Genomic DNA, 19,762 nt, shown 5'->3' with positions numbered 1-19,762 from the left:
CAGCGTTAATATATTTTGTTTTGTTGTCTGCCTTCCCCTTCTAGACTGTGAGCCCTTTGTTGGGTAGGGACTGTCTTTATATGTTGCCAACTAGCACTTCCCAAGCGCTCAGTACAGTGCTCTGCACACAGTAAGCGCTCAATAAATACGATTGAATGAATGAATGAATGAATATTGTGAGCCCCACGTGGGACAACCTGATCACCTTGTATCCCCCCAGCGCTTAGAACAGTGCTGCGCACACAATAAGCATTTAACAAATGCCATTATTATTATTACAAAGTAATACAGTTTGACACAGTCCCTTGTCCCACACGGGGCTCATAGTCATAATCCCCATTTTACAGATGAGGTCACCGAGGCACAAAGAATCAATCAATCTATCAATTGTATTTATTGAGCGCTTACTGTGTGCAGAGCACTGTACTAAGCGCTTGGGAAGTACAAGCTGGCAACATATAGAGACAGTCCCTACCCAACAGTGGGCTCACAGTCTAGAAGGGGGAGACAGACAACAAAACCAAACATACTAACAAAATAAAATAAATAGAATAGATAGGTACAAGTAAATTAAATAAATAGAGTAATAAATATGTACAAACATATATACATATATACAGGTGCTGTGGGGAAGGGAAGGAGGTAAGATGCAAGGGATGGAGAGGGGGAGAGGAAGGAAGGGGCTCAGTCTGGGAAGGCCTCCTGGAGGAGATGAGCTCTCAGTAGGGCTGAGAAGTGAAGTGACTTGCCGAAGGTCACACAGCAGACAAGCAGCGGAATCAGAATTAGAACTCGGGTCCTTCTGGCTTCTGGGCCTGGGCCTTAATCCCTACATCACACTGCTGCCTTCGTAACAGCAGCACGGAATAATCTTCCCACCTTTCCACGAAACTTCGCCGTGATGGACACTCCGTTTTGCACTTTTTACAATTCTTCCATCATCATCATCATCATCAATCGTATTTATTGAGCGCTTACTGTGTGCAGAGCACTGTACTAAGCGCTTGGGAAGTACAAGTTAGCAACATATAGAGACAGTCCCTACCCAACAGTGTCCCATGGGACAGTTGATGATGATGATGATGATGATTAGGGTACTTGTTAAGTGCTTACTATGAGAAGCGGCGTGGCTCAATGGAAAGAGCCCGGGCTTGGGAGTCAAAGGTCATGGGTTCAAATCCCGGCTCCGCCACTTGTCAGCTGTGTGACTTTGGGCAAGTCACTTCACTTCTCTGGGCCTCAGTTCCCTCATCTGTAAAATGGGCATTAAGACTGTGAACCCCACGTGGGACAACCTCATCACCTTGTATCCTCCCCAGCGCTTAGAACAGTGCTTTGCACATAGTAAGCGCTTAACCAATGCCGTCATTATTATTATTATGTGCCGAGCACTGTCCTAAGCGCTGGTGTAGATACACGTTAATCAGGTTGGACACGATCCCTGTCCCACGTGGGGCTCACACTCTTCATCCCCATTTTCCAGATGAGGTAACTGAGGCCCAGAGAAGTGAAGCGATTTACCCAAGGTCACACAGCGGACAGGTTGGGGAGCTGGGATTAGAACCCAGGTCTTTCCGACTCCGAGGCCCGGGCTCTATCAGTGAAGCCACGCCGCTTCCTCCCATGACAGTTGTCAGCCGCGTGACTTTGGGCAAGTCACTTAACTTCTCTGTGCCTCAGTTACCTCATCTGTAATATGGGGATTAAGACTGTGAGCCCCTCATGGGACAACCTGATCACCTTGTAACCTCCCCAGCGCTTAGAACGGTGCTTTGCACATAGTACGCGCTTAATAAATGCCATCATCATCATCATCCGCTTCAGCCCCACAAGTTGCAGCTCCGAGCCTTGGATGACAAGGTAGCCATTACAATTCCGGGCCATCTTTCCATCTCGGGACGTCGTTTATTTCTGAGCGCTAAGCAAACCGCAGATAGAAGAAGGGATTGCAGGTGAGAATTCCTGCAATTTTGAGAATTCCAATTCTCAAAAAGGCCGGTAAAGTGGGGTAATCTATCAAGATTAGCGAAAAGGGATGGGAGCGTGTTTAAACTGTATTTAAGTAGTAGTTTACTACCTGATTTCATTTGCATTATTACTCGGAGCAGCTGTGCAGGGGTAATAGCCCGCTTTCAGACTAATATCCTGAGGGGTGAGGATAAAGAGGGGACTTTATTTTGAAGACATCTGGAAACTATAAGCTACGTCTCCACCCTGCCCGCAGATATTCTGCAGAGGGGAAAAATTCACAGAGCAAATTTGCTCAGTACAGAGTTGCTAAATTGGCTACTTGATGTCTTCTTTTTTAAGGTATTTGTTCATTCATTCATTCAATCGTATTTATTGAGCGCTTACTATGTGCAGAGCAATCAATCAATCAATCAATCAATCGTATTTATTGAGCGCTTACTGTGTGCAGAGCACTGTACTAAGCGCTTGGGAAGTACAAGTCGGCAACATATAGAGACGGTCCCTACCCGACAATGGGCTCACAGTCTAGAAGGATGAGGTCTGGGGAAGAGGCAAGTCACTTCACTTCTCTGGGCCTCAGTTCCCTCACCTGGAAAGTGGGGATTAAGACTATTTAGGACGGGCACTGTGTCCAATCTGATTATTTTGCATCTACCCCAAGCGCTCAGAACAGTGCCTGGCCCACAGTAGGCCCTTAAATACCGCAATTATTACAATTATTATCATTAGGATTTGTTAAGCATTTACTATGTGCCAGGCACTGTACTAAGTGTTGGGTAGATACGATCTAATCAGGTTGGACCCAGTCCATGTCCCACATTCATTCATTCATTCAATCGTATTTATTGAGCGCTTACTGTGTGCAGAGCACTGTACTAAGCGCTTGGGAAGTACAAGTCAGCAACATATAGAGATGGTCCCTACCCAACAACGGGCTCAGAAGGGGGAGACAGAGAACAAAACAAAGCATATTAACAAAATAAAATAGAATAGTACATATGTACAAGTAAAATAGAGTAATAAATATGTACAAATGAGGCTCACAGTCTTAATCCTCATTTTCCAGATGAGGAACTATTGAAACCTTCAATGACACACAAGGAGGTTTATGAGACATTTATTCCTGTGACTTCCAGGTTGGCAGTTTCCGGACCACAATAGGAATCAGCGGAAGCTGTGTCGCCTAGTGACCAGAGCCCAGGCCTGGGAGACAGAGGGACCTGGGTTCTAATTCCAGCTCCTCCGCTTGTATGCCTTGTGACCTTGGACAAGTCACTTCATTTCTCTGGGCCTCAGTTTCCTCAACTGTAAAATAGGGATTAAGTCTGTAAATCCCATGTGGGACATGGACTGTGTCCAACCAGATTATGCTGCATCTACCCCAGCTCTTAGAAGAGTGCCTGGCACCTAATAAATAATAATGATGATGATGGCATTTATTAATAATAATAATAATGGTGATATTTGTTAAGCGCTTACTATGTGCAAAGCACTGTTCTAAGCGCTGGGGAGGGGAGCTACAAGGTGATCAGGTTGTCCCACTTGGGGCTCACAGTCTTAATCCTCATTTTACAGATGAGGTAACTGAGGCACAGAGAAGTTAAGTGGCTTGCCGTGTAATCCTTGCGGGCCTGCCTCCCTGCTGGATTGTGAACTCCTCGAAAGCAGGGATTGGGTCTACTAACCCTATTGGATGCTCCCCCGCGTTCAGTCCAGTGCTCTGCAGACAGAGGACTGTCAGTTTCTTGAGGGCGGGGACTGCGTTTAGTAAATCTGCTGGCCTCTTTCAAGTGCTCAGTAGAATATTCTGCATACAGTACATTTTAAGGTCCATAATTTATTTTAATATCTGTCTCCTCCTCTGGACTGCAATGCAAGCTCCTTGTGGACAAGGAATTTATCAACCAACTCTTTTGTACTGTACTCTCCCAAAGCACTGTTCTAAGCGCTGGGGAGGTTACAAGGCGATCAGTTTGTCCCATGGGGGGGCTCACATTCTTAATCCCCATTTTACAGATGATGCAACTGAGGCCCAGAGAAGTTAAGTGACTTGCCCAAAGTCACACAGCTGACAAGTGGCGAAGCTGGGGTTAGAACCCATGACCTCTGACTCCAAAGCCCGGGCTCTTTCCACCGAGCCACACTGCTTCTCCTAATAAGCGCTTAATGAACGCCATAAAAAACAAGAGGGTCCTCTCCTAATTTCTCCCTCCTTTTCCTCACACGGCCTAGTAGATAGAGCCCGGCCCTGGGAGTCAGAAGGATCTGGTTCTAATCCTGGCTCTGCCACCTGTCATCTGTGTGACCTTGGGCAAGTCACTTCACTTCACTGGGCCTCAGTTCCCTCACCTCTAAAATGGGGATGAAGACTGTGAGCCCTACAGGGACCGTATCCAACCCTATTATCTTGTAATAATAATAATAATAAAGATGATGGCATTTATTAAGCACTTACTACGTGCAAAGCACCATTCTAAGTGCTGAGGTTACAAGGTGATCAGGTTGTCCCACGGGGGGCTCACAGTCTTAATCCCCATTTTACAGATGAGGTAACTGAGGCACAGATAAGTGAAGTGACTTGCCCAAAGTCACACAGATGACACGAGATTTGAACCCATGACCTCTGACTCCAAAGCCCGGGCTCTTTCCGCTGAGCCACGCTGCTTCTCCTAGCCACGTTTCTTCTCATATCGACCCCAGTGCTAAGATCATGGCCTGGCACTGAGTAAGCGCTTAAACAATACCCCAATTATTATTATTATTATTATTATTGCTAGTTTATTTTAAACTCCAATGGCAAAAAGCCCATCAGCTTCCTTGGCTACAAAGTGCCGGTTCTGCAGCGTCTCCCCTTGCTTCAGGATTTGACAAACAGGAGTGGGACTCTCCGAGAAGAGCCCAGGGGGTGATCCATAAATCCCAGGATGAAGAGTCGGAAGAGTGGAGGAAAGCAGCATGGGGAGATTGATAATGTTCACCAGCCAAGGTCTTCCCGGCGGCAGGGATTATAGATCACGCCGTCTCATCAGCATCCAATAATACTGATTGAGCTCTCGGGAGTCTACAGGCTTGGGCCGGGCATCGTCCCCCTTTCCCACCCCAGCTCGTCAATCAATCATATTTAACGCCTATCTCCCCCACCCCTAGACTGGAAGCTCATTGTGGGTAGGGAACATGCCTGTTTAGTTTTCTGTAGTACTCCCCAAAGCGTTTAGTCCATCATCAATTGCATTTATTGAGCGCTTACTCTGTGCAGAGCACTGTACCAAGCGCTTAATAATAATAACAATGGCATTTGTTAAGCGCTATGTGCAAAGCACTCTTCTAAGCGCTGGGGGGATACAAGGTGATCAGCTTGTCCCACGTGGGGCTCACAGTCTTCATCCCCATTTTCCAGATGAGGGAACTGAGGCCCAGAGAAGTGAAGTGACTCGCCCAGAGTCATCCAGCTGAGCCGGGGTTTGAACCCATGACGTCTGACTCCAAAGCCCAGGCTCTTTCCACTGAGCCATGCTAGAAAGTCATAATAATAATGATGGCATTTATTAAGCACTTACTATGTGCAAAGCACTGTTCTAAGCACTGGGGATGTTGCCAGGTGATCAGGTTGTCCCACGTGGGGCTCACAGGCTCAATCCCCATTTTACAGATGAGGTAACTGAGGCACAGAGAAGATAAGTGACTTGCCCAAAGTCACACAGCTGACAGTTCGTGGAGCCGGGGTTTGAACCCATGACCTCTGACTCCAAAGCCCGGGCTCTTCTCCTCTGAGCCACGCAGCTCTGCATGCGGTAAGTGCTCAATAAATACAAAAATGAATAGGGAATGTGCCTGTTTAGTGTTGCATTGCACTCACCCAAGCACTTAGTGCAGTGATGTGCACAAAGTAAGCGCTCAATAAATACAAAAATCAATTCAAAAATAAACAGGGAATGTGCCTGTTTAGTGTTCTATTGTACTCTCCCAAGAGCTTAGTACAGTGCTCTGCATGTCACTCCCCTCAAAAACCTCCAGTGGCTACCAATCAATCTGCGCATCAGGCAGAAACTCCTCACCCTGGGCTTCCAGGCTGTCCATCCCCTCGCCCCCTCCTACCTCACCTCCCTTCTCTCCTTCTCCGGCCCAGCCCGCACCCTCCGCTCCTCCACCGCTAATCTCCTCACTGTACCTCGTTCTCGCCTGTCCCGCCATCGACCCCCGGCCCACGTCATCCCCCGGGCCTGGAATGCCCCCAATTCCTCTGCCCCTCCGCCAAGCTCGCTCTCTTCCTCCCTTCAAGGCCCTGCTGAGAGCTCACCTCCTCCAGGAGGCCTTCCCAGACTGAGCCCCTTCCTTCCTCTCCCCCTCGTCCCCCTCTCCATCCCCCCATCTTACCTCCTTCCCTTCCCCACAGCACCTGTATATATGTATATATGGTTGCACATATTTATTACTCTATTTATTTATTTATTTATTTTACTTGTACATTTCTATCCTATTTATTTTATTTTGTTGGTATGTTTGGTTTTGTTCTCTGGCCCCCCCTTTTAGACTGTGAGCCCACTGTTGGGTAGGGACTGTCTCTATGTGTTGCCAATTTGTACTTCCCAAGCGCTTAGTACAGTGCTCTGCACATAGAAAGCGCTCAATAAATACGATTGATTGATTGATTGATTGATTTCAACCTCCATATGAAGCAAAAACTCCTCACTCTGGGCTTCAAGGCTGTCCATCCGCTCGCCCCCTCCTACCTCCCGTCCCTTCTGTCCTTCTCCAGCCCAGCCCGCACCCTCCGCTCCTCTGCCCCGCTCACCTCCTCACTGGGCCTTGTTCTCGCCTGTCCCGCCATCGACCCCCGGCCCACATCCTTCCCCTGGCCTGGAACGCCCTCCCTCCGCACATAATAATAATAACGATGGTAAATGTTAAGCGCTTACTATGTGCAAAGCACTGTTCTAAGCGCTGGGGAGGTTACAAGGTGATCAGGTTGTCCCACTTGTGACTCACAGTCTTCATCCCCATTTTACAGATGAGGTAACTGAGGCACAGAGAAGTGACTTGCCCAAAGTCACACAGCTGACAAGTGGCGGAGCCGGGATTTGAACCCATGACCTTGGACTCCAAACCCCGGGCTCTTTCCGCTGAGCCATGCACATCTGCCAAGCTGGCTCTCTTCCTCCTTTCAAAGCCCTACTGCGGGCTCACCTCCTCCAGCAGGCCTTCCCAGACTGAGCCCCCTCTTTTCCTTTGCTCCTCCTCTCCTCCCCATCATCATCATCAACATCAATCGTATTTATTGAGCGCTTACTATGTGCAGAGCACTGTACTAAGCGCTTGGGAAGTACAAATTGGCAACATATAGAGACAGTCCCTACCCAACAGTAGGCTCACAGTCTAAAAGGGGGAGACAGAGAACAAAACCAAACATACTAACAAAATAAAATAAATAGAATAGATATGTACAAGTAAAATAAATAGAGTAATAAATATGTACAAACATATATACATATATACAGGTGCTGTGGGGAAGGGAAGGAGGTAAGATGGGGGGGATGGAGAGGGGGATGAGGGGGAAAGGGGGAGAGAGGGGGAGAGGCCCACTCCCTCCCTCTACCCTACCCCCTTTCCCTCCCCACAGCACTTGTGTATATTTGTACATATTTATTACTCTATTTTCTTAATGCTGTGTATATAGCTATTCTATTTATTTTATTTTTTTAGTATGTTTGGTTTTGTTCTCTGTCTCCCCCTTTTAGACTGTGAGCCCACTGTTGGGTAGGGACTGTCTCTATATGTTGCCAGTTTGTACTTCCCAAGCGTTTAGTACAGTGCTCTGCACACAGTAAGCACTCAATAAATACGATTGATTGATTGATATAGCTATAATTCTATTGATTCTGATGATGTTGACACCTGTCTACTTGTTCTGTTTTGTTGTCTGTCTCCCCCCTCTAGACTGTGAGTCCATTGTTGGGTAGGGACCGTCTCTATATGTTGCTGATTTGTACTTCCCAAGCGTTTAGTACAGTGCTCTGCACACAGTAAGCGCTCAATAAATATGATTGATTGATTGATATAGCTATAATTCTATTGATTCTGAAGATATTGACACCTGTCTACTTGTTCTGTTTTGTTGTCTGTCTCCCCCCTCTAGACTGTGAGTCCATTGTTGGGTAGGGACCGTCTCTATATGTTGCTGATTTGTACTTCCCAAGCGCTTAGTACAGTGCTCTGCACACGGTAAGCGCTCAATAAATACGATTGAATGAATGAAAAGTAAGCGCTCGATAAATACAAGAATAAATAAATAATGAATAAGTGCTCATTACAGGCTTACTGCGTATAGAGCACTGTACTATGTGTTGGGACAGTCCAATGTGCTAGAGTTGGTAAATGAGGCTCCTGCCCTCAAGGAGTTTGCAGTCTTAGAGGGGGATAATAATAATAATAATAATAATAATAATAATAATAATAATAATGATAACATTTATTAAGCGCTTACTATGTGCAGAGCACTGTTCTAAGCACTGGGGAGGTTACAGAGTGATCAGGTTGTCCCACATGGGGCTCACAGTCTTAATCCTCATTTTACAGATGAGGTAACTGAGGCCCAGAGAAGTTAAGTGACTTGCCCAAGGTCACACAGCTGACAATTGGCAAAGCCAGGATTTGAACCCATGACCTCTGACTCCAAAGACCGGGCTCTTTCCACCGAGCTATGCCGGGGATAATAATAATAATAATAATAATAATAATAATAATAATAATAATAATAATAATGATTGTGGTATTTGTTAAGTATTGATGACTTTGAGGATATTGAGGTCATTGAATCAAAGCACCCAGGTTCTAATCCCAGCTCCGCCACTCGTCTGCTGCGTGACGTTGGGCAAGTCACTTAACTTCTCTGTGCCTCCGTTACCTCATCTGTAAAATGAAAATTAAGATTGTGAACCCTATGTGGAACAGGGATTGTGTCCATCCTGATTATCCTGAATCTACCCCCAAAGTGTCTGGCACATAGTAAGCACTTCTAATAATAATGATAATTATTATTATGGTATTTGTTAAGCACTTACAGTGTGCCAATCACTCTTCTAAGCGCTGGGGTAGATACAAGTTAGGTTGGATATACTTAGCTATACTTCTCAGAGCTTAGAACAGTGCTCAGCGCTTAGAACAGTGCTCACCGCTTAGAACAGTGCTTCGCACATAGTAAGCGCTTAACAAATGCCATTATTATTATTATATAGTCCCTGTCTCATATAGGGCTCACGCTCTTAATCCCCATTTTCCAGATGAGGTAACTGCTGATCAGAGAAGTGAAATGACTTACCCTAGGTCACACAGCAGACACTTGGAGGAGGCAGGATTAGAACCCATGACCTTTTGACTCCCCTGCTCTATCCACTAAGACACGCTGCTTCTCAAATGCAACACATACAACAACAAAGAACTTAATCGGGGAAGGCATCTTGGAGGAGATATGACGTTAGGAGGGAAGCGCTTAGAACAGTGCTCTGCACACAGTAAGCGCTCAATAAATACGATTGATTGATTTGAAGGTGGGGAGAATAGAGGGCTATCAGGTAGTTTGTTTATTTTACTTGTACATATCTATTCTATTTATTTTATTTTGTTAATATGTTTGGTTTTATTCTCTGTATCCCCCTTTTAGACTGTGAGCCCACTGCTGGGTAGGGACTGTCTCTATATGTTGCCAACTTGGACTTCTCAAGCGCTTAGTACAGTGCTCTGCATACAGTAAGCGCTCAATAAATACGATTGAATGATTGATTGATTGATTGATAGTTCCAGGCCAGAGAGAGAGGATATGAGCTAGGGGTCAGCAGCAGGGGGATAGATGAGATTAAGGCTTATTAAATATGTTTCTGTTCAAGTGTGAGAGAGGTTAGGTAAGAGGGCAGACCCATCTTACCCTCCAGTAGGAGGGAATGCGTCTATTTTTTGTTGTACTGGACTCTCCCAAACACTTAGAACAATGCTCTGCACACGGTAAGCACTCAATAAATACGACTGAATGAATCAATAATAATAATAAGCGTTTCCTATGTGCAAAGCACTGTTCTAAGCTCTGGGGAGGTTACAAGGTGATCAGGTTGTCCCACGTGGGGCTCACAGTCTTCATCCCCATTTCACAGATGAGGGAACTGAGGCGCAGAGAAGTTACTACTACTACTACTACTACTAATGATGGCATTTATTAAGCCCGGGCTTTGGAGTCAGAGGTCATGGGTTCAAATCCCGGCTCCGCCACTTGTCAGCTGGGTGACTTTGGGTGAGTCACTTCACTTCTCTGTGCCTCAGTTACCTCATCTGTAAAATGGGGATGAAGACTGTGAGCCCCACGTGGGACAGCCTGATCAGCTTGTAACCTCCCCAGCGCTTAGAACAGTGCTTTGCACATAGTAAGCACTTAATAAATCCCATTATTATTATTATTATCCCCATTTTACAGAGGAGGGAACTGAGGCACAGAGCAGTGAAGTGACTCGCCAATGAATGGTAGGTGGGCAGTGAGGTGAGGTTAGGAGGGGGTAAGGTGACTGAGTGCTTTAATCAATCAATCAATCAATCATATTTATTGAGCACTTACTGTGTGCAGAGCACTGTACTAAGCGCTTGGGAAGTACAAGCTGGCAACATCTAGAGACAGTCCCTACCCAACAGTGGGCTCACAGTCTAGAAGGGGGAGGCAGAGAACAAAACCAAACATACTAACAAAATAAAATAAATAGAATAGATAGGTACAAGTAAAATCAATCAATAAATAAATAGAGTAATAAATATGTACAAACATATATACATATATACAGAGAAGCAGCATGGCGCTGTGGGTAGAATCTGGGCCTGGGAACCAGAAGGACCTCTTCCCCTCGTCCCCCTCTCCATCCCCCCCATCTTACCTCCTTCCCTTCCCCACAGCACCAGTATATATGTATATATGTTTGTACATATTTATTACTGTATTTATTTATTTATTTATTTTACTTGTACATATTTATTACTCTATTTATCTATTTATTTATTTATTTTACTTGTACATTTCTATCCTACTTATTTTATTTTGTTGGTATGTTTGGTTCTGTTCTCTGTCTCCCCCTTTTAGACTGTGAGCCCACTGTTGGGTAGGGACTGTCTCTATGTGATGCCAATTTGTACTTCCCAAGCGCTTAGTACAGTGCTCTGCACATAGTAAGCGCTCAATAAATACGATTGATTGATTGATTGATTGATTGTACATATCTATTCTATTTATTTTATTGTGTTAGTATGTTTGGTTTTGTTCTCTGTCTCCCCCTTTTAGACTGCGAGCCCACTGTTGGGTAGGGACTGTCTCTATATGTTGCCAACTTCTACTTCCCAAGCGCTTAGTACAGTGCTCTGCACACAGTAAGCGCTCAATAAATACGATTGATGATGATGATGACCTGGGTTCTAACGGCGGCTCTTCCACCTGTCTGCTGTGTGACTTTGGGCAAGTCACTTCACTTCTCTGTGCCTCAGTTCCCTCATCTGCAAAATGGGGATCGAGATTGGGAGCCCCAAGTGGGACAGGGACCGTGCCCACTGGGATTTGCTTGTTTCCGCCCCAGCGCTTAGTACAGTGCCTGACACACAGTCAGAGCTTAACAAATACCACAATTATTATTAAAGCCGATGGTGAGAAGTTTCTCCTGGGTGGGCAACACTGGAAGTTCTCAAGGAATGGGAAGAAATGGGCTGAAAGTTTTGGTAGAACGCTGTGCGTGGGGGACGTGATTATCGACTCTGCCCTATTAATAATAATAATAATAATAATAATAATAATAATAATAATAATAACATTAAGTGCTTACTATGTGCAAAGCACTGTTCTAAGCACTGGGGAGGTTACAAGGTGATCAGGTTGTCCCACAGAGGGCTCACAGTCTTAATCCCCATTTTACAGATGAGGTAACTGAGGCCCAGAGATGTTAAGTGACTTGCCCAAAGTCACCCAGCTGACAGTTGGCGGAGCCGGGATTTGAACCCATGACCTCTGACCCCTAAGCCCATGCTTGTTCCACTGAGCCACGCTGCTTCTCTATTGTACTCTCCCAAGCGCTTAGTACAGTGCTCTGCACACAGTAAGTGCTCGATAAATACGATTGACTCCTCCACCCCCAAGTAATAAAGACTCTATTATAATAATAAATATATTATAAAAAGAAGACAGAGCCCAGAGCGAATTTCGTCATTCCCAAAGTTCTGAAACAGATAAAGTTCCTGTAGGAAACTCACCATAAATATCATCCCACAATTAAAAGAGTTTAAAGTGGTTCATAAAGTTAAGTGAATTGATGGCTCTCATATGCAGTATTTTAACCCGGTGTTCAAGCGCGGAATCGTAAACAAAAGGCCATAAAGGCAGCGGACGAAATGAGTTCTTGCAAACTCAGGATCTGCTCAAGAAGACACACTTCTCTGAAACTCACAGGGGGATTTCAACAAACACGAGAGCTTCGGCTCCCAGGACAGATGCGGCAGCGGAGAAATGATGAAAATCACAATCTACAGGTTAAACGACACGTTTCCAGAAGTTTCAGGGACATAGAGAAGCAGCGTGGCTCAGTAGGAAAGAGCCCAGGCTTTGGAGTCGGAGGTCATGGGTTCAAATCCCAGCTCCGCCAATTGTCAGCTGTGTGACTTTGGGCAACTCACTTAACTTCTCTGTGCCTCAGTTGCCTCATCTGGAAAATGGTGATTAAATCTGTGAGCCCCACCAGGGACAACCTGATCACCTTGTAACCTCCCCAGCGCTTAGAACAGTGCTTTGCACATAGTAAGCGCTTAATAAATGCCATTATTTTATTATTATTATTATAAAACTTGTAGGGTGCCTAAATTGGGGACGGGAGAAGTGGGAAGCGGAAAGGAATTAGCCAAAAGAACCGCGGGAAGAATTGTTTTTGAGAAGGATTTTGAAAGCTTCGACATGAAGCTAAGAACAGTGCTTTGCACATAGTAAGCGCTTAATAAATCATCATCAATCGTATTTATTGAGCGCTTACTGTGTGCAGAGCACTGTACTAAGCGCATGGGAAGTACAAATTGACAACATATAAATGCCATCATTATTATGCAGGGTATTCATTCGGTCGCATTCATTGAGTGCTTACTGTGTGCAGAGCACTGTACTAAGCGCTGGGGAGAGTACGGTATAAAAATAAACAGGCACATTCCCTGCTCACTAGTTTACAGTCTGGAGGGTAACATAATAATAATTAAAATATATGTATGTTAACCACAGCTGCTGAAGTCACTTACTGGACAGACCTTACTGTGGCTTTTACCCAGTTTGGAAGCATCTAGAGTGGCCTAGTGGACAGAGCCCGGGCCTGGGTTCTAATCCTGCCTCTGCCTCTTGTCTGCTGTGTGACCTTAGGCAAGATGCTTCGCTAAGCAGCGTGGCTCAGTGGAAAGAGCCTGGGCTTGGGAGCCAGAGATCATGGGTTCAAATCCCGGCTCCGCCAATTGTCAGCTGTGTGACTTTGGGCAAGTCACTTCACTTCTCTGGGCCTCAGTGACCTCATCTGTAAAATGGGGATGAAGACTGTGAGCCCGCCGTGGGACAACCTGATCACCTTGTAACCTCCCCAGAGCTTAGAACAGTGCTTTGCACATAGTAAGCGCTTCATAAATTGCCATCGTTATTATTATTATTATTATTCCCTGGGGTTCATTCAATCGCATTTATTCATTCAATCGTATTTATTGATCGCTTACTGTGTGCAGAGCACTGTACTAAGCGCTTGGGAAGTACAAGCTGGCAACATATAGGGACGGTCCCTAGCCAACAGCAGGCCCCAGCTGGGACATAGTCCCTGTCCCACATGGGGCTCACATTCTTGACCCCCATTTTATAGATGAAGGAATTGAGGCACAGAGAAGTGAAGTGACTTGCCCAGGGCTCCCCATCTTACAGAGGAGGAAACTGAGGCCCAGAGAGGTCAAGCGCCCTGCTTAAAGTCACACAGCAGCCCAGTGACAGAGCTGGGAATGGAAGCTGGGTATCCCGACAGCCAAACTGTTCAGGGCAGAATACGCTGCATCCGATTCAGGGCCAATCTGCCAGACAAGTCAAAGCATCCCAAAGGGCTGGGGCGAAAGAAAAAAGCGCAGTTCATCTTTTTTATTCTAAATCACTCATATTTATTGATCATCAATCGTATTTATTGAGCGCTTTCTGTGTGCAGAGCACTATACTAAGTGCTTGGGAGGTCCAAGTTGACAACATATAGAGACAGTCCCTACCCAACAGTGGGCTCACAGTCTAAAAGGGGGAGACAGAGAACAAACCCAAACATACTAACAAAATAAAATAAATAGAATAGATATGTACAAGTAAAATAAATTAATAAATAAATAGAGTAACAAATATGTACAAACATATATACATATAAACAGGTGCTGTGGGGAAGGGAAGGAGGTAAGATGAGGGGGGATGGAGAGGGGGCTGGCTAGTGATGAGGATTGCTAGTGAGGGACTGGCAAGAACAGCTATTTTAAAACTGTCGCCAAAGCGAGACAATAAATGCCTTTTTTATTTGTAGGAGAAAATGGATAAATTAAAATTGGTGATTTAGCTGAATATAATTATTGTCACCGTAGTCATCATCATCACCATGGTAAGTTTAAATGACTGATTCAGAAAGGGATTTTGAACACATCTCACAATGCCACCTGAGTTCTTTTCCGGGGAACTTTTCTTTTTTTAAAACCCGCTTTCTTTAGCCTGCGAACTCGGGGCCTTTGTCAGTCTCTGCGGTTCACCAACTGCATTATTTACCGTTCAAATCAACTCTAAAGCAAGAAAAGTTGTTTCTTTCGGGACATTCTCCCCCTGACACACACACACACATATCCACCTCCCACCTCCCCCAGCCTTCTCTGGATGGTCACCAAGATATTGTGTGATGCCGCATCCTACTTCGGTGCCCTCGACGCACTAAGTGAGATATTGGGAATTCCCGATAAGCATCTTGTCCTTTGTGGGGAACTGGGATCTTATCATTCCACCCATGAAAGGTCGCTCTGAGCAGCGGCTGCAGCTAAATGAGGATCAGATATTGATCAAAATCAATAGGGACACAAACCGGAGGTTCGGAACGGGTTGAGAAAGACATCTCCAAGAGCAATCCGCTATGTAACTTGAAGGAATGGTCCAAAGTAGCTCTTGTCCAGAAAAACTAAAAGCAGTGGGGATTTGTTTGTGTCCCTACGGTAAAGAGTTTTATATTTTGGTATCCTACTAAAATATATAGTATATGCACCTGTATATATGTATATATGTTTGTACATATTTATTACTCTATTTATTTATTTATTTTACTTGTACATATCTATTCTATTTATTTTATTTTGTTAGTATGTTTGGTTTTGTCTCCCCCTTTTAGACTGTGAGCCCACTGTTGGGTAGGGACTGTCTCTATATGTTTCCAATTTGTACTTCCCAAGTGCTTAGTACAGTGCTCTGCACAGAGTAAGCGCTCAATAATATGATTGATGATGATGATGATGATTTTGGTGTTACCTGGGGTTGTCTCCAGTAGTTACGAGAAGCAGCGTGGCTTAGTGGAAAGAGCCCGGGCTTTGGAGTCAGAGGTCATGGGTTCGAATCCCGGCTCCACCACATGTCTGCTGTGTGACCTTAGGCAAGTCACTTAACTTCTCTGAGCCTCATCTGTAAAATGGGGATTGACTGTGAGCCCCACGTGGGACAACCTGATCACGTTGTATCCCCCCCAGCGCTTAGAACAGTGCTTTGCACATAGTAAGCGCTTAACAAATGCCATCATTATTATTATTATTAGTGGAGAGAGCCCGGGCTTGGGAGTCAGAGGTCGTGGGTTTGGATCCCATATCTGCCAGTTGTCAGCTGTGTGACTTTGGGCAAGTCACTTCACTTCCCTGTGCCTCAGTTACCTCATCTGTAAAATGGGGACTAAGATTGTGAGTCCCACGTGGGACAACCTGATCACCTTGTATCTACCCCAGCGCTTAGATCAGTGCTTGGCACATAGTAAGCGCTTAACAAATGCCATTATCACAGCGCTTAGAACAGTGCTTCGCACATAGTAAGCGCTTAACAAATACCATTATTATTATTATTATTAGTTCCGTTCAAGTGATGCATGTATCTGTATCTATCTGTTATTTATTTATTCATTCATTCATTCAATCGTATTTATTGAGCGCTTACTGTGTGCAGAGCACTGTACTAAGCGCTTGGGAAGTCCAAGTTGGCAACATATAGAGACGGTCCCTACCCAACAGTGGGCTCACAGTCTAGAAGGGGGAGACAGAGAACAAAACAAAACGTATTAACAGAATAAAATAAATGGAATAAATATGTACAAGTAAAATAAATAAATATTTATGTATTTATTTATTTATTTATTTTTATTATTGTCTGTCTCCCCCTCTAGGCTGTGAGCTCATCGTGGGCAGGGAATGTGTCTATTCGTTGGTATACTCTCCCAATCGCTTACTACAGTGCTTTGCACACAGTAAGTACTCAACAAATATGATTGAATGAATGAATGAACGAAAGGTGATATCTACGCCAATTCCCCAATTCACCTTCCAATACTTCAGTCCATCAGTCAATCAGTCAGTCAAATGTATTTATGGAGCGCTTGCTGTGTGCACAGCACTGTACTAAGCACTTGGGAGAGTACAGTATAAAAATAATAACAGACACATTCCCTGCCCACAACAAGCTTATAATCTAGGTGGAATTAATCTTACTTGAGTGTTTACTGTGTTTGGTAATTTTTTTCAGTGAGTTGTGGTTGATGGTGGTTGTTCTTCCTGGCCCTAATTAATTAATTATGGAGTTTGTTAAGCGCATACTATGTGCCAAGCACTTTTCTAAACACTGGGGTACATACAAGGGTAGCAGGTTGGGCACAGTCCTACTGCCCAAAAGGTAATGGATCGATCAGTCAATCATATTTATTGAGTGCTTACTGTGTGCAGAGCACTGTACTAAGCACTTGGTAGAGAACAGTATAATGCAGCTGGGAGACATATCCCCTGTTCACAAGGAGCTTACAGTCTAGACAGGGAGACAGACATTAATAGAAATAAATAAGTTATGGATATAATAAGTTCATAAATGCTGCCCTTGGGAGAGTGCAATAAGACAGAGCTGGTAGACACATTCTCTGTTCACAAAGAACTTACGATCTGGAGGAGGGGACAGACATTAATATAAATAAATGGATACGGATATAAATGCCGCACTTGGGAGAGTCCAATAAGACAGAACTAGTAGATCCTTTTCCTGCCCACGGTGAGCCTATGATCTAGTGGAAGGGGACAGACATTAATATAAATAAATGGATTATGGATATGGATATAAATGCTGCACTTGGGAGAGTCCAGTAAGACGGAACTAGTAGATCCTTTTCCTACCCATGGTGAGCTTACAATCTAGAGGAGGAGACAGACATTAATATAAATAAATGGATTATGGATATGTATATAAATGCCGCACTTGGGAGAGTCCAATAAGACAGAGCTAGTAGATCCTTTTCCTGCCCACGGTGAGCTTATGATCTAGAGAAGGGGACAGACATTAATATAAATAAATGGATTATGGATATGGATATAAATGCCGCACTTGGGAGAGTCCAATAAAACAGAACTAGTAGATCCTTTTCCTGCCCACATGACCTTACTATCTAGAGGAGGGGACAGACATTAATATAAATAAATGGATTATGGATATGGATATAAATGCCGCACTTGGGAGAGTCCAATAAGACAGAACTAGTAGATCCTTTTCCTGCCCACAGTGAGCTTACAGTCCAGAGGGGGAGAAAGACATTAACATAAATAAATAAATTACGGGAAATGGACATAAATGCCTTGGGGTTGAGGGAGGAGCAAATAGGGTACAGAGCATCCCTTCGAAGTGTCCTAAGAGAGCTTTCTTCATGCCTGGAAAGGGGGGATTAAACTCCAAAAAGTCTAAATGATAATTATGGTATTTATTAAGCGTTTACTAAGTGGCAAGCCCACCTCTCGGGGTCACACCTACAGAGTTTCCAGTCTTCTCCAGTCTCCAAAACATTAGGGAGAGTGATGCTGAGGCCTACCCATTCCATTCCTAGCTTGGGCAGTGGCTAGCGAGTGGAAGGCAATCGGCTACAAAGTCAAAACCCCCCCGTCCTGGGCAGCAGCAGCATTGAAGAGAATCGAGGGCAAAGACACAGGTTAACTGCAAGGCGGCAATGGTAAACCGTTTCCATATTTTTACCAAGAAAACTTTATGGCTTCACTACCAGAACAACGGCAGACGGAGAGCGGGGACGTGCTGGGAGAGATGCGTCCATGCCGTTGCCATGGTTCGGAGACGACTGGAAAGCATAAGACAGAAGCAGCGTGGCTCGGTGGAAAGAGCCGGGGCTTCGGAGTCCGAGGTCGTGGGTTCGAATCCCGGCTCCTCCCCTTGTCAGCTGTGTGACTTTGGGCAAGTCACTTGACTTCTCTGGGCCTTAGTTCCCTCATCTGTAAAATGGGGATTAAGTTTGTGAGCCCCACGTGGGACAACTTGATTACCTTGTATCTACCCCAGCACTTAGAACAGTGCTTTGCACATAGTAAGCGCTTAATAAATGCCATTATTATTAATATTATTATGATTCTTAGAAGCAGTGTGCCTCAGTGGAAAGAGCCCGGGCTTTGGAGTCAGAGGTCATGGGTTCAAATCCCGGCTCCATCAATTGTCAGCTGTGTGACTTTGGGCAAGTCACTTCACTTCTCTGGGCCTTAGTGACCTCATCTGTAAAATGGGGAGTAAGACTGTGAGCCCCCTGTGGGACAATCTGATCACCTTGTAATCTCCCCAGCGCTTAGAACAGTGCTTTGCACGTAGTAAGCGCTTAATAAATGCCATTATTATTATTATTATTATGATGATGATGATCCTTAAAAACAAATGTGGAAGGCACCATATTAAGTGCAAGGTGGGCTCCAAGCAAATAGGGTTGGGGCTCACAGTCTCAATCCCCATTTTACAGATGAAGTAACTGAGGCACAGAAAAGTGAAGTGATTTCCCCGAGATCACATAGCAGACAAGTGGTGGAGCCAGGATAATACAGTGTTCTGCACCCGATAAGCCCTCAGTGGGTACCCCTGATGGGTTTTACTTGAACATATTTACTATTTATTTTGTTAATGATGTGCATATTGGAGAAGCAGCGTGACTCAGTGGAAATAGCCCGGGCTTTGGAGTCAGAGGTCATGGGTTCGAATCCCGGCTCCGCCACATGTCTGCTGTGTGACCTTGGGCAAGACACTTCACTTCTCTGAGCCTCAGTTACCTCACCTGGAAAATGGGGATTAAGACTGTGAGCCCCACATGGGACAACTTGATCATCTTGTATTCCCCCCCAGCGCTTAGAACAGTGCTCTGCACATAGTAAGCGCTTAACAAATGCCATCATTATTATTATAATTATTATATAGCTTTAATTCTATTTGTTCTGATGATTTTGACACCTGTCTACATGTTTTGTCTTGCTGTCTCCCCCTTCTAGACTGTGAGCCCGTTGTTGGGTAGGGACCGTCTCTATATGTTGCCGACTTGTACTTCCCAAGCGCTTAGTACAGGGCTCTGCAGAGAGTAAGTGCTCAACAAATACGATTGAATGAATAAATTCAAAAGGACATGGACAGGTATTCGCCTGTGGTGAATAAATTGGGGATTAATCGGCCCAAAGGCAGGGGGTTGGACTGAATGACCCCCTCAAGGTGCCT

This window comes from Tachyglossus aculeatus, chromosome 6 (assembly GCF_015852505.1).
Source record: "Tachyglossus aculeatus isolate mTacAcu1 chromosome 6, mTacAcu1.pri, whole genome shotgun sequence".
Taxonomy (NCBI): domain Eukaryota; kingdom Metazoa; phylum Chordata; class Mammalia; order Monotremata; family Tachyglossidae; genus Tachyglossus; species Tachyglossus aculeatus.
Note: the sequence above shows the minus strand (reverse complement) of the source record.